The following is a 10540-nucleotide window of genomic DNA, read 5'->3' as shown; positions in this document are numbered from 1 at the left end:
TACCTACTTTGATGACTCAACACTTTTTTTAAATTGAGATAAAATTCACAGAACATAATGATTTTAAAGCATACAATTCAGTAGTATTTACTCCATTAACAATGTTGTGCAACCATCCCCTCTAATTCTAAAACATTTCCTCATCCCAAAAGAAGACCCAATATCCTTTATAAGCTGTAGCTCCCAATCACCCTTATCCCCAGCCCCTGGCAACCACTAATAGACTCTCTGACTCTATGAATTTACTTATTATGGATGTTTCATATAAAAAGAATCATACACTATGTGATCTGTTGTGTCTGGCTTCATTCACTTAGCATAATAATTTCTAGATTCATTCACATTGTACCATTTATCACAACTTCTTTATGGTTGAATACCCATCCCAGAGATCGACTGTCTTCTGACCATCAAGAGGAGAAACTGAGCTAGCTCCCTGCCACCTGAAAGGCCAAAAGAAAAGTCAAAAGAATCCACGGGTATCTGGGAGGAGAGCAGATTCTTCTGTCTAATAACCTCAATTCTAAAATTCTGAAAAACAACCGGGACCATTTGATGGGGCACACTGATGAAAGTTTTGTGTACTAATGAGTAAATATGAATGGGAAAAAAGTGCATCCTCTTTTGCTACATGCCAATTAAAAAACTTCTGAAATCCAGTTGAAGAACATCAAAAGATAAATTCATCCTGATTAATTTTTCAAAATTACAAAGCTTCAAACATAGTCATCCACCCAAAAAATATACATGAGATTTTATTTGAAATGGCATCATTGGATTTCCCTAAATTGTTCAAAACAAACTTAATGAATTACTCAAATCTAAACAAATTTCTGCCACACATCATTTTATAGACTTAAAGCAATTTTTGTAAAAGGCCTAAGATGGCAGTTCTGAATCCCTGTTACTACTCCCATTATCCCCCTACACATGCTCAGAATAACCCAGGAGAAATTAAAGTCTAAAAATTTGAAGTAGACTTTTAAAAAATTTATTCAATAATTACTGCCTGATTTCCATGGGGTTCACTGTCTAATTTTTATTGAGCCCACCATATGACCTCAATCTAAACACTGGAATCTAGACCTGACTCCTAGTTTTAATAAAAATGGAGCACTCCTCCAACTGCCAAATTCTAAGCAACCCTTTCAGCTGCAGCCATGGGGTAGCATCTCCCATTGGGTCATTCTTCTGGTTTTATTCTGGGTCATTTTTCTAGGTTTATTCTGGTTTTGTTCTGACAATTTGTGGGCAATAGGATGGTTGTATTGATCCATAGATATTCCTGCAACTTGCTGTGGGAGTTGGGGGGGAAAGGGTAAATATCTGAACTTATTCCAGTGGAGTATCTTTTTATTTTCATATTTGGGGTTGTTTCTGAGTGATGGATATATCCCTAATAAGCATGAATGAAGTCTCCATGTGTGATGGTAAACTTTGTCAAAACTAGCTCTTTCCAAAGATAGGATTCGTTATCCAATTTCAATGGGGATGTTCTGCTCATCCATCCATTTTCTAAAGCAGAAATGATTGCCTTAAAAACTAATTAGGGGGAAACGGACTTGGTCCAGTGGTTAGGGCGTCCCTCTACTACATGGGAGGTCCGCGGTTCAAACCCCGGGCCTCCTTGACCCATGTGGAGCTGGCCCACACGCAGCGCTGATGCGAGCAAGAAGTGCCATGCCATGCAGGGTAGGGGAGCCCCACGTGCAAGGAGTGAGCCCCGTAAGGAGAGCCACCCAGCGCGAAGGAAAGTACAGTCTGCCCAGGAATGGTGCCGCACACATGGAGAGCTGACACAACAAGATGATGCAACCAAAAGAAATAGAGATTCCCATGCTGCTGACAACAGAAGCAGACAGAAAACGCAGCAAATAGACACAGAGAACAGACAACTGGGGCGGGGGGAAGAAGGGAGAGAAATAAATAAATAAATCTTTTTTAAAAAAAGGCAGTGGTAAAATTATTTAAAAAAAAAAAAACTAATTAGGGTTTATCTCTCTGCCCTTAAATATGCTTAGTATGCGCAAGGCTCTCAGATGACAGCCATGGCAACATGCTTCCTTTGGGAGTGTCTTGACCCAAAATCCACCCAGGATGCCATTCCCAGAGAATTCTGATTACAGGGTAACTTTGATCTTCTCTTTTGAGAATATATTACAGTTGTCACATTCCCTTCCCACCCATTCCCTCACCCAAAGCCTGGCCTCTGTTTCCAGTCCTGCCCCTGTAGAAATTCCATCTGACCAACACCATGCCATATGAAATCAGACCATACAGATGAAGGGTTGAATGCTTTCTGGTGAGAGAGGAGGCAAAGATCCAGTTTCAAATCCCATGGAGGTTCATAATAAAATACCTTGTAACCCCAAATCTCTGACATCAGAACTGACTTTCCCACTCCATAGATCTTACTTGGTGATAGCTTCATTCCAATCATTCCTAGGATTTTCTTCTATTGCTGTGTTGCTGATTATCTTGGGAAGCCTGATCATCACATGTCAATTCAGTCCTCCTTCTATCTTGCGAAAGGATTAATCCGAATAGTATCACAAGCCATTTCAATTTAACTGCGACTTTTTGAATCTCTACCATGTGCCCAAAATAGTATGAGACCCAGTATTTGTCATCAGAGAGCATCTAGTACCTGGTTGGACACACCCAAACAACAACAATAAGACAATAAATAAACATAACAAAATTAATGCTCTACATCAGGTAAAGAAACTAGGTTTCATCTCATCTTATCTGCTAACTCAGATTAGTAATCCTTGCTTACATTGTGAGAGATTCTGAGGCACAATCCATACTAAAGGGCAATGCTGGGATTGATTAACAGTGTTTGACATGGCTCTAGGAGAAGGGGCTAGTAGAATAATTGTCAAGATTTTATTCATTTAATAAATATTTATGCCACAGATACCTGCCTAACATGTTCTAGATACTTTTCTAAATACCAGTGCTCCTATCATTGTGGAGCTTAAATTCCATCGTGGAAGGTATGTAATTAAAACCAACAAAGATACAGTTATTTTAAAAATCAGATAAGTGCTATAAAGAAGAAAACAGAAAATGAATAGAAAAAAAAAAAATACCCTATTCACAAGGTGGTCAGGAAGTCCTCTCCAAGGAAGTATTATCTGAGTAGAAACCTGAATTAAATGGGGGAGCCAGTCATGAGACTTTGGGAAAAAAGCATCCAAAGCAGAGGGAACAGCATGTGCAAAGACCACAGGACAAGAACATCCTTATCATATTAGCGGTGAAGCAAGAAGACCTGAGAGACTGGAATGCAATAGATAAATGGAGGAGTGGTTAGAGCAAAGGGCAGGCAGATAGTCAGAGCCAAATATCACAGGACTGTAGTTCTCAACTTCTATGCACATTAGAATAACCCAGGATGCTTTAAAACAACAAATATCATGGCCCCACCTTTCAGTATGTTTTATTGACATTTAGGGTCTCCAGTTCCTCCACTAAGTAATATCTAATAATAGTGTTTTGGGGCTACAGACTTGGCCCAGTGGTTAGGACATCCATCTACCACATGGGAGGTCCGCAGTTCAAACCCCAGGCCTCCTTGACCCGTGTGGAGCTGGCCCATGCTCAGTACTGATAACGTGCAAGGAGTGCCTTGCCACGCAGGGGTGTCCCCGTGCTGGGGAGCCCCACGCACAAGGAGTGAGCCCCATAAGGAGAGCCGCCCAGCGCAAAAGAAAGTGCAGCCTGCCCAGGAGTGGTGCCGCACACATGGAGAGCTGACACAACAAGATGACGCAACAAAAAGAAACACAGATTCCAGTGCCACTAACAACAACAGAAGTGGACAAAGAATAAGACACAGCAAATAGACACAGAGAACAGACAACAGGGGTAGGGTGGAAAGGGGGGAGAAATAAATAAATAAATCTTTTTTAAAAAATAGTGTTTTTGTATTGTTTTTTGTGAAGAATTTTTGTTTCCTGAACATTTACTGAATCAAAGGCCATTAATACAAGAGGTTAAGACCTTTTCTAGAGAATCTGTTGAGATCCAACAGGAGAACAGCTGAGTCTCACTGGGGCCAATAATCTTCAGGCATTTGAAGTTGCTGAAACAAGATGGCTACCCCACTTGGAAAGGTAACCATCATGATGACCAAAACCTTGGGTGAGGGTAATTGAGCATGGGTTACTTGGAAATCAGAAAAGAATGATCAAGAGCAGCTCTGATCTTCAAATGTAAGAGAAGAAGCCAGGCAATGAATTAGTCAGTGGCAGTTTTCTACCTTGTTCTGAGCCCTGATTCTACCTCAAGAACTCCTTTTCTCCCTTTGAGTATAGAGTATCTCTCATTGCCTCTCCATCTCTTTTTCTTACTTCTCCCAATCAAGAGCCAGCTCTGGAAAGCCATCAAACTCTTTCACTCTAAGATATCATGGTAGATGTCTTCAACAATATCTCCCATTTCACATTTTCTTATGACAATGTGACTTTGACACTCTTCCCATTGAGTGCCAGGGTCTATTTTTCCTCTCTTTGAGCCTGGATGGAACTTTTGATTACCTGAAACAATAGAGTATGGTAGAAATGACATCATATTACTCCTGAAGCTAAATCGAAAGTATACCATGAACGTCTTCCTTCTTATCTGGGGAAACTCACTCTTGGAACCTGGATGCCCAGCTGTTAAGAAAACCCAAACAGAGGTCCAGGGTTCAAACCCAGGACCTCCTGACCCGTGTGGTGAGCTGGCCCATGTGCAGTGCTGATGCACGCAAGGAGTGCCGTGCCACGCAGGGGTGTCCCCTGCATAGGGGAGCCCCATGCGTAAGGAGTGCATCCCATAAGGAGAGCCACCCTGCACAAAAAAAGTGCAGTCTGCCCAGGAGTGGCACCACTGACATGGAGAGCTGATGATGCAGCAAAATGATGCAACAAAAAAGAGACACAGATTCCCAGTGCCACTGACAAGAGGAGAAGGGGAGAGAAATAAAAAATAAATCTTAAAAAAAAAAAAAGAAAACCCAAACAAGACCAAGTAGAGAGACCACATGAAGAGACCACATGTAAGTATTCTATTCAACAGTCCCATTGAGGTCTCAGCAAAGAGCCAGAATTAACCACCAAATATGCAAGCAAAGACACCTGCAGATGATTCCCCAGCCATTAAGTCACCACGGGCCATAGAGTCTTCCCAACTGAGATTCCAAATACTGTGAATTGGAGACATGCAGTCACTGATGTGCCCTCTCCAAATATCTGACTCACAGACTGTGGAGCATAGGAAAAATGTTGTTTTATGCCACTAGGTTTTGGGATGGTTCATTACAGCAATAGTAACTGAAACAGGTATCGATGACTACTGAGATTTAAAATATTTTCCCTTTTGCCCTGAATAATGATGGAAGGCAAAATAGTTGGTAAACAAGATAAATTTCAGAGGTAGGCTTAGTTTTGAATCCTGGTTCAGGCCTCCTACTCACAGAGTGATTGTGCAATTTCTTCATCTATAAAATGTTGCTGGAGGCTGAAATGAGGTATGAATATGCAAAGTAATCCTCGAACAGAGAAAATGCTCAACTGATTCCTTTTTTTTAAAATTTATTCATTTTTTCTCATCCTCTACCCCCTCTCCCCTGCCCTGCTGTTTTAGCTGTCCATGTCCATTTGCTGTGTGATCTTCTTTATTTCTTTTTTACCTTTTCTCCTCTAGGAATCACTGGGATTTGATTCTGGGGACCTCTGATGTGGAGGGAGGTTCCCTGTCAGCTGCGCCACCTCAGTTCCTGGTTTCTACTGCACTCACCTTGACTCTCCCCTTCATCTCTCTTTTGTTGCATCATCACCTTGCTGTGTGACTCACTTGCACGGGCACTGGCTCACCATGCGGACACTCAGCTTGCCACGAGGGCACTGGCTCACCATGTGGGCACTGGCTCACCACTAAGGCATGCTTTCTCTTCTTTTTTTCACCAGGAATCCTCAGGGATCAAACCTGGGTCCTCCCATATGTTGGAAGTCCCATCATTTGAGCCATATCACTTCCCTCAATTGATTCTTATCACATCTCCAAGGCCCTTGATCTTCTCAGGGATAGGGTAAGCCTTCATGGTTTAGTCCAAAGATCTTCACCAGAACCATAAAGCTTCAAGAAGTGGCCCTCTTTCTCCTTGGATTCCCCACCACATACATCTCTTTGTGTTTGTATCCACTTATGTAGCAATCTTCTCCCAGGAAGCCCAAAAGTCTCATGTGATAACTAGAAACAGCCATCTCAGCTTAGAGTCAGAGAAAATTCAGCCTTGAAGTTCTGTAATTACACACCACACATCACCACTTGTTTGTCTATGTTACCATCAGAGCAGAAAAGCAGCAAGCAACTCAACCTCCCACATGGCTCCTTATCTGAAAATTGTCGATTGATGACCCCTTAGGCCTGCCTACAATCCCAGCCACTGTCTTGCTGTTCTCTCTTCCTGATTCTAAGAGGCTGTGTGACTGTGCATAAGGAATGCGGTGGGAAGAAATGGCCAGTAGGGATTCCAGTTCGGAAGCCCCAAGGCAGTGATTAGAGCCAGGGGAGGGGAGTGTTGGGGAGAACTGTGGGTAGGAAAAATTCCCCCTATTCCCAGGGTAACCTCTCTAAAACTGGGCATCCTATTTCTTTTGATTGAAATCACTAACTCATATGTATTCTTAGGCATCTGGCACTATAAAGTTTCAGATGTTCTGCTCTTGACATTCACAAATGTTGCGAAAAACTGGCTTACCTGTTCCTTATTGTAAATGTTACACCTGTTCTATTGTAGATGTTGCAGTTGTTCCCTATTGTAGATGATGTTGCAGTTCTAATAGCAAATAGCTGCTTGGTAGTTTCCAATAAATATGAGGTGGAAACTAGGGTCGAGGCTCTCAGTTCCAGAAGTTGTGAGTCCCCTGGGCCCATCTTTATCTCCTCTCTTGTGTCTTTCTCTCTGCTCTTTATTTCTTTAAGTTCTGCATTGCCTTCCCTTCACGCAAACCCATTGTGAGCTGATTGCATCACACAAACTTCAATAGGAACTGATATTCCTATCATTAAAGGTGAAGGGGAAAGTGGCAGGTTATGTCCAAGATGGGTGTCAGAAAGGACACTCATCTGATAGACTTCCTGGAAATATCTTGAGCCCAAATTCTTCACAAAAAAATATAATTGTTATTTTAATCACCACAGCCACAACCATTTTAGGAGTACCCTCAGCCCCCTGTCTCCCTTTCAGCAGCATTCTCACACCCCTTTCCACAATGGCAAAGGAGTGGGTGCCACTTCCAAACTTCTCTCAACCCGCTACTGGCCCTTCACCTGTGGAGCAGTGACCAGTACATGATAGTAACGAGGGGGCGTTGCTCGGTCTCTCTCTCCCCTGCCTTGAGGAAGTACAGGAAGTCCAGGACTGTCTTATATTCCTTGCCCCAACAAAGAGCACACCTGGGTCAGGACTACGAGCGGCACCCCCGAAGCCACCATTCCCTCTTGAACCTTCCTGTCTTTGCCAGCAATGGATGTGTGATCTGGCTGTAGTCCTCCATGGTGCAGCTAGGCAAGTGAGCTCTGAGCCTTCTCTGCCACCCAGCTTTCCCCAAAGGCAGGGGGAAAAGTCTGAGTTTGATAAGCCTTCACTTGGCCCAAGTCCCCTGCCGAAGTTTCCAATCTCACTTTATTAGAGAACCCTGAAATTCAGGAGTTATTGCACACTTGATATCATTAATAGAGCCAAAACTTGGGTCAATATTTGGCTGCTTGTATCTTTTCTCTGCCAGCTAGAACTGGAAGGTATGAAGGGATGCCTAAAGGACTCCCCAAGTCAATGTCAACTACCTTCTTCCCCTGCCCCCTTACTTTGAACCTGGACCTGTCCTCATAACAATCCTTTCAAGTGGGCCCAATGCTGACTAACTCTGTTAAGAGGTGAGGAAACAGAGGATCAGGGAGGAGAAGTCATTTATCCAAAGTCACAAAGTTGGTAAGTGGCTGAGGTAGAATTAGAACCCTGGTCTGTTTAACTCCTAAATTGACTCTAAGCTGCTCTGCTAAACAGCTTCCTCCTCATCTTTCAAATGAGAAAACAGACCCAGAGAGGTTTAACAACTTACCAAGTTTCTGTGATTAGTACCGTAGTAGGATATGAACTCACTTTAGTACTCACTCGCTATGTCATTTGTACCCATATCTATTTATGAAGATTCTGGGCTACTGAGTCCAAGAGCAGTCTTCTTTGGCCTACCCCATTTTTATATGCTGTCTAGTCTAATTCCTTCTCACTACTGGTAAACTTTCTGTGATCTTTACTTGATCTGCAAATTGTCTCTCCATCTACAAAGCCCTCTTATCTCTCTGTGCACAGAACTGCAGTATTGGGTTCCTAGGTCCTTTTAATGAAATGTGCATTTTATTTCCACTCCCGTAGTTGGCTGAAGTTTAACCTGTGATGGGATTCTGGAGTCATCCAAAGTTCACCAGTGCTGTAATATGCAGTAGAGCTAATGGATGAGCCCTGAGACTGGTGGACTTGGCTGTGTGGCTGCTTCTGTGTTGTCTGGAGAGGCAGGAGGCCAGCTGGACACAGATATTTCTCCAGTAATCCTTGTGTAAAGACACCTCTATGGGAGAGATAACAACATAGAAAACCTATTCCCTACCTTTGAGTATCTTGGCAGCAAATTCAGAAATTAGGGGAAGTGGAAGAAAGCTCCTTAGAGGTCACATAAACCAACCACTAGTCTTTCTAAAGGTATCAGTGTAAACCCAGCAGAAGATCCTAGGTAATCAATACTGGCATATCTATAGCACAGAACACCCTGGAAGTTCAGAGAGAGATGAGATCAGAGACAGAGTGACTAAGGCCCACATCTTGGAGCCAGATGGCTAGTGGAAGTTTTCCCCAGGTTCTATTCTCTATTTCTCCCCATCACCAACACCAAGCCTTCTTTCTGTATACAGCATTGCTTCTCTAAACCTCATTGCTCAGAGCAGGCCCTGTACACTGGGTCATTGCTCTGAGCAAGAAACTCTGAAATATTTCAGACTGCCTCCTCACCTGGCCAGGTGAACATGCCCTAAGGAGTTGTATACTGGGGAATTTAGAATTATCATGTTCGGTGTAATGATACTTGGATGATAAGTTAAAACAAGGTGTGGGTCCAATAGGTTAATAAGTTCCTTGGGAATCACAAGGCAGAGATACAGACAAAGTCTATGTATCACAGCAATGAGAATTTTATCATGAGTATACTTAGGAATAAGATGTAGGCATGAAATTGATGCAGGCATCCCATGTCTCACTTCTCCCAGCTCTGGGTTTATGTAGGGTAGATTCACAACCACCAGGAAGGGACTTAGCAGGACTTGAAACAGAACAGACCCCAGAGCTTGGACACCTACCCTTTCTTTGTCTATTTTAATTTATCCTTCCCAGAGTGAGAATTTAGTGGGGTTGGTTTGATACCACCAGGTACAGAGCATCTCTCTTGAGCAGGACCAGCCTCTTTCATCCTGAGCCCATTTGCCTTTTGGTTCATGTTACAGTACCCAGTACCATCTACCATGGCCAGGAGAACAGCTAATTTCATTTCCATAACAAAGCATTCTGCAGACCGAAGCAAGAAAACAAAGCAGATGGGTCCATTTTTATCAAAAGTTGACCGCATATGTCAGTTACGTTCATGGACCCCTCCTCTCTTCCCTTTGCAGCCCCCTTAGCTGTCTCACCCTTTCTCTCTAAGGTCATGTTTTCTGGCGCCAAGCTGGGAAGAAAGTTCCTCGGCCTTTGGGGGAACCCAGTATAAAAGGCCTACCTATACAGAGGGGATCCTAGATGTAGAGAAAGACTTGGGGAGAAAGAAAGCAGGAGGAGGACAAGGGTAGCAGAGCCTGAGGAGCATCCCTGCGTAGCCCATTGGCATTGAGTGATGGTCATCAAGGCAGCATGACTCCAAACTACTTAATTTAGGCAGCTGTCACTAGCCTACCTAACAGCTCTCTTGGGATTATGGAAAGTGGATGTTTGGCTTTCTAAGACTGCTTTGGGGCAGATAGAAAGAAGGTATAGTCATATTTCTCAGGTTCACTGCTTCTTTCCTTAGTCAAAGCTTCTGTGTTTCTAGCACACTCCCAAGGGATGCAGATGCCCCTGGGCTGGGGATGACACTTTGAGGAGTAAAGAGGTGTAAGGCACAGAGAACATAGGCCAGGAAGCAGGCCCTCTCCAAAGGGGCCCTGACGGTCCAGTGCATAAGCTGACTGGAGCTAGAGGTCTGGCCTTTCAGGTCATGTCCTCTTTATGGGCAAGTAGGACTAAGCAGGAAGCATGCCCTAGCCTGGCCAGGAGGGTGACCACTGAAGCTCTGGTCATATCTCAAGCACGAATGGGGCCTTGAGCCAGGAAGCTAAGGAAGGAGTTGAGCAGGAGAAGCTTAAGCCCTTCAAAGCCTCCCCATCCCCTGCAAGATAAACACCAGGCTCCTTGGGATTCACACCCATGTCAGTGTGAAGCCAGATCTTCATCTTTCCACCACACCCC

Source organism: Dasypus novemcinctus, chromosome 6 (genome assembly GCF_030445035.2).
Source record: "Dasypus novemcinctus isolate mDasNov1 chromosome 6, mDasNov1.1.hap2, whole genome shotgun sequence".
NCBI classification, from domain to species: domain Eukaryota; kingdom Metazoa; phylum Chordata; class Mammalia; order Cingulata; family Dasypodidae; genus Dasypus; species Dasypus novemcinctus.
This window is presented reverse-complemented; position numbering follows the sequence as displayed.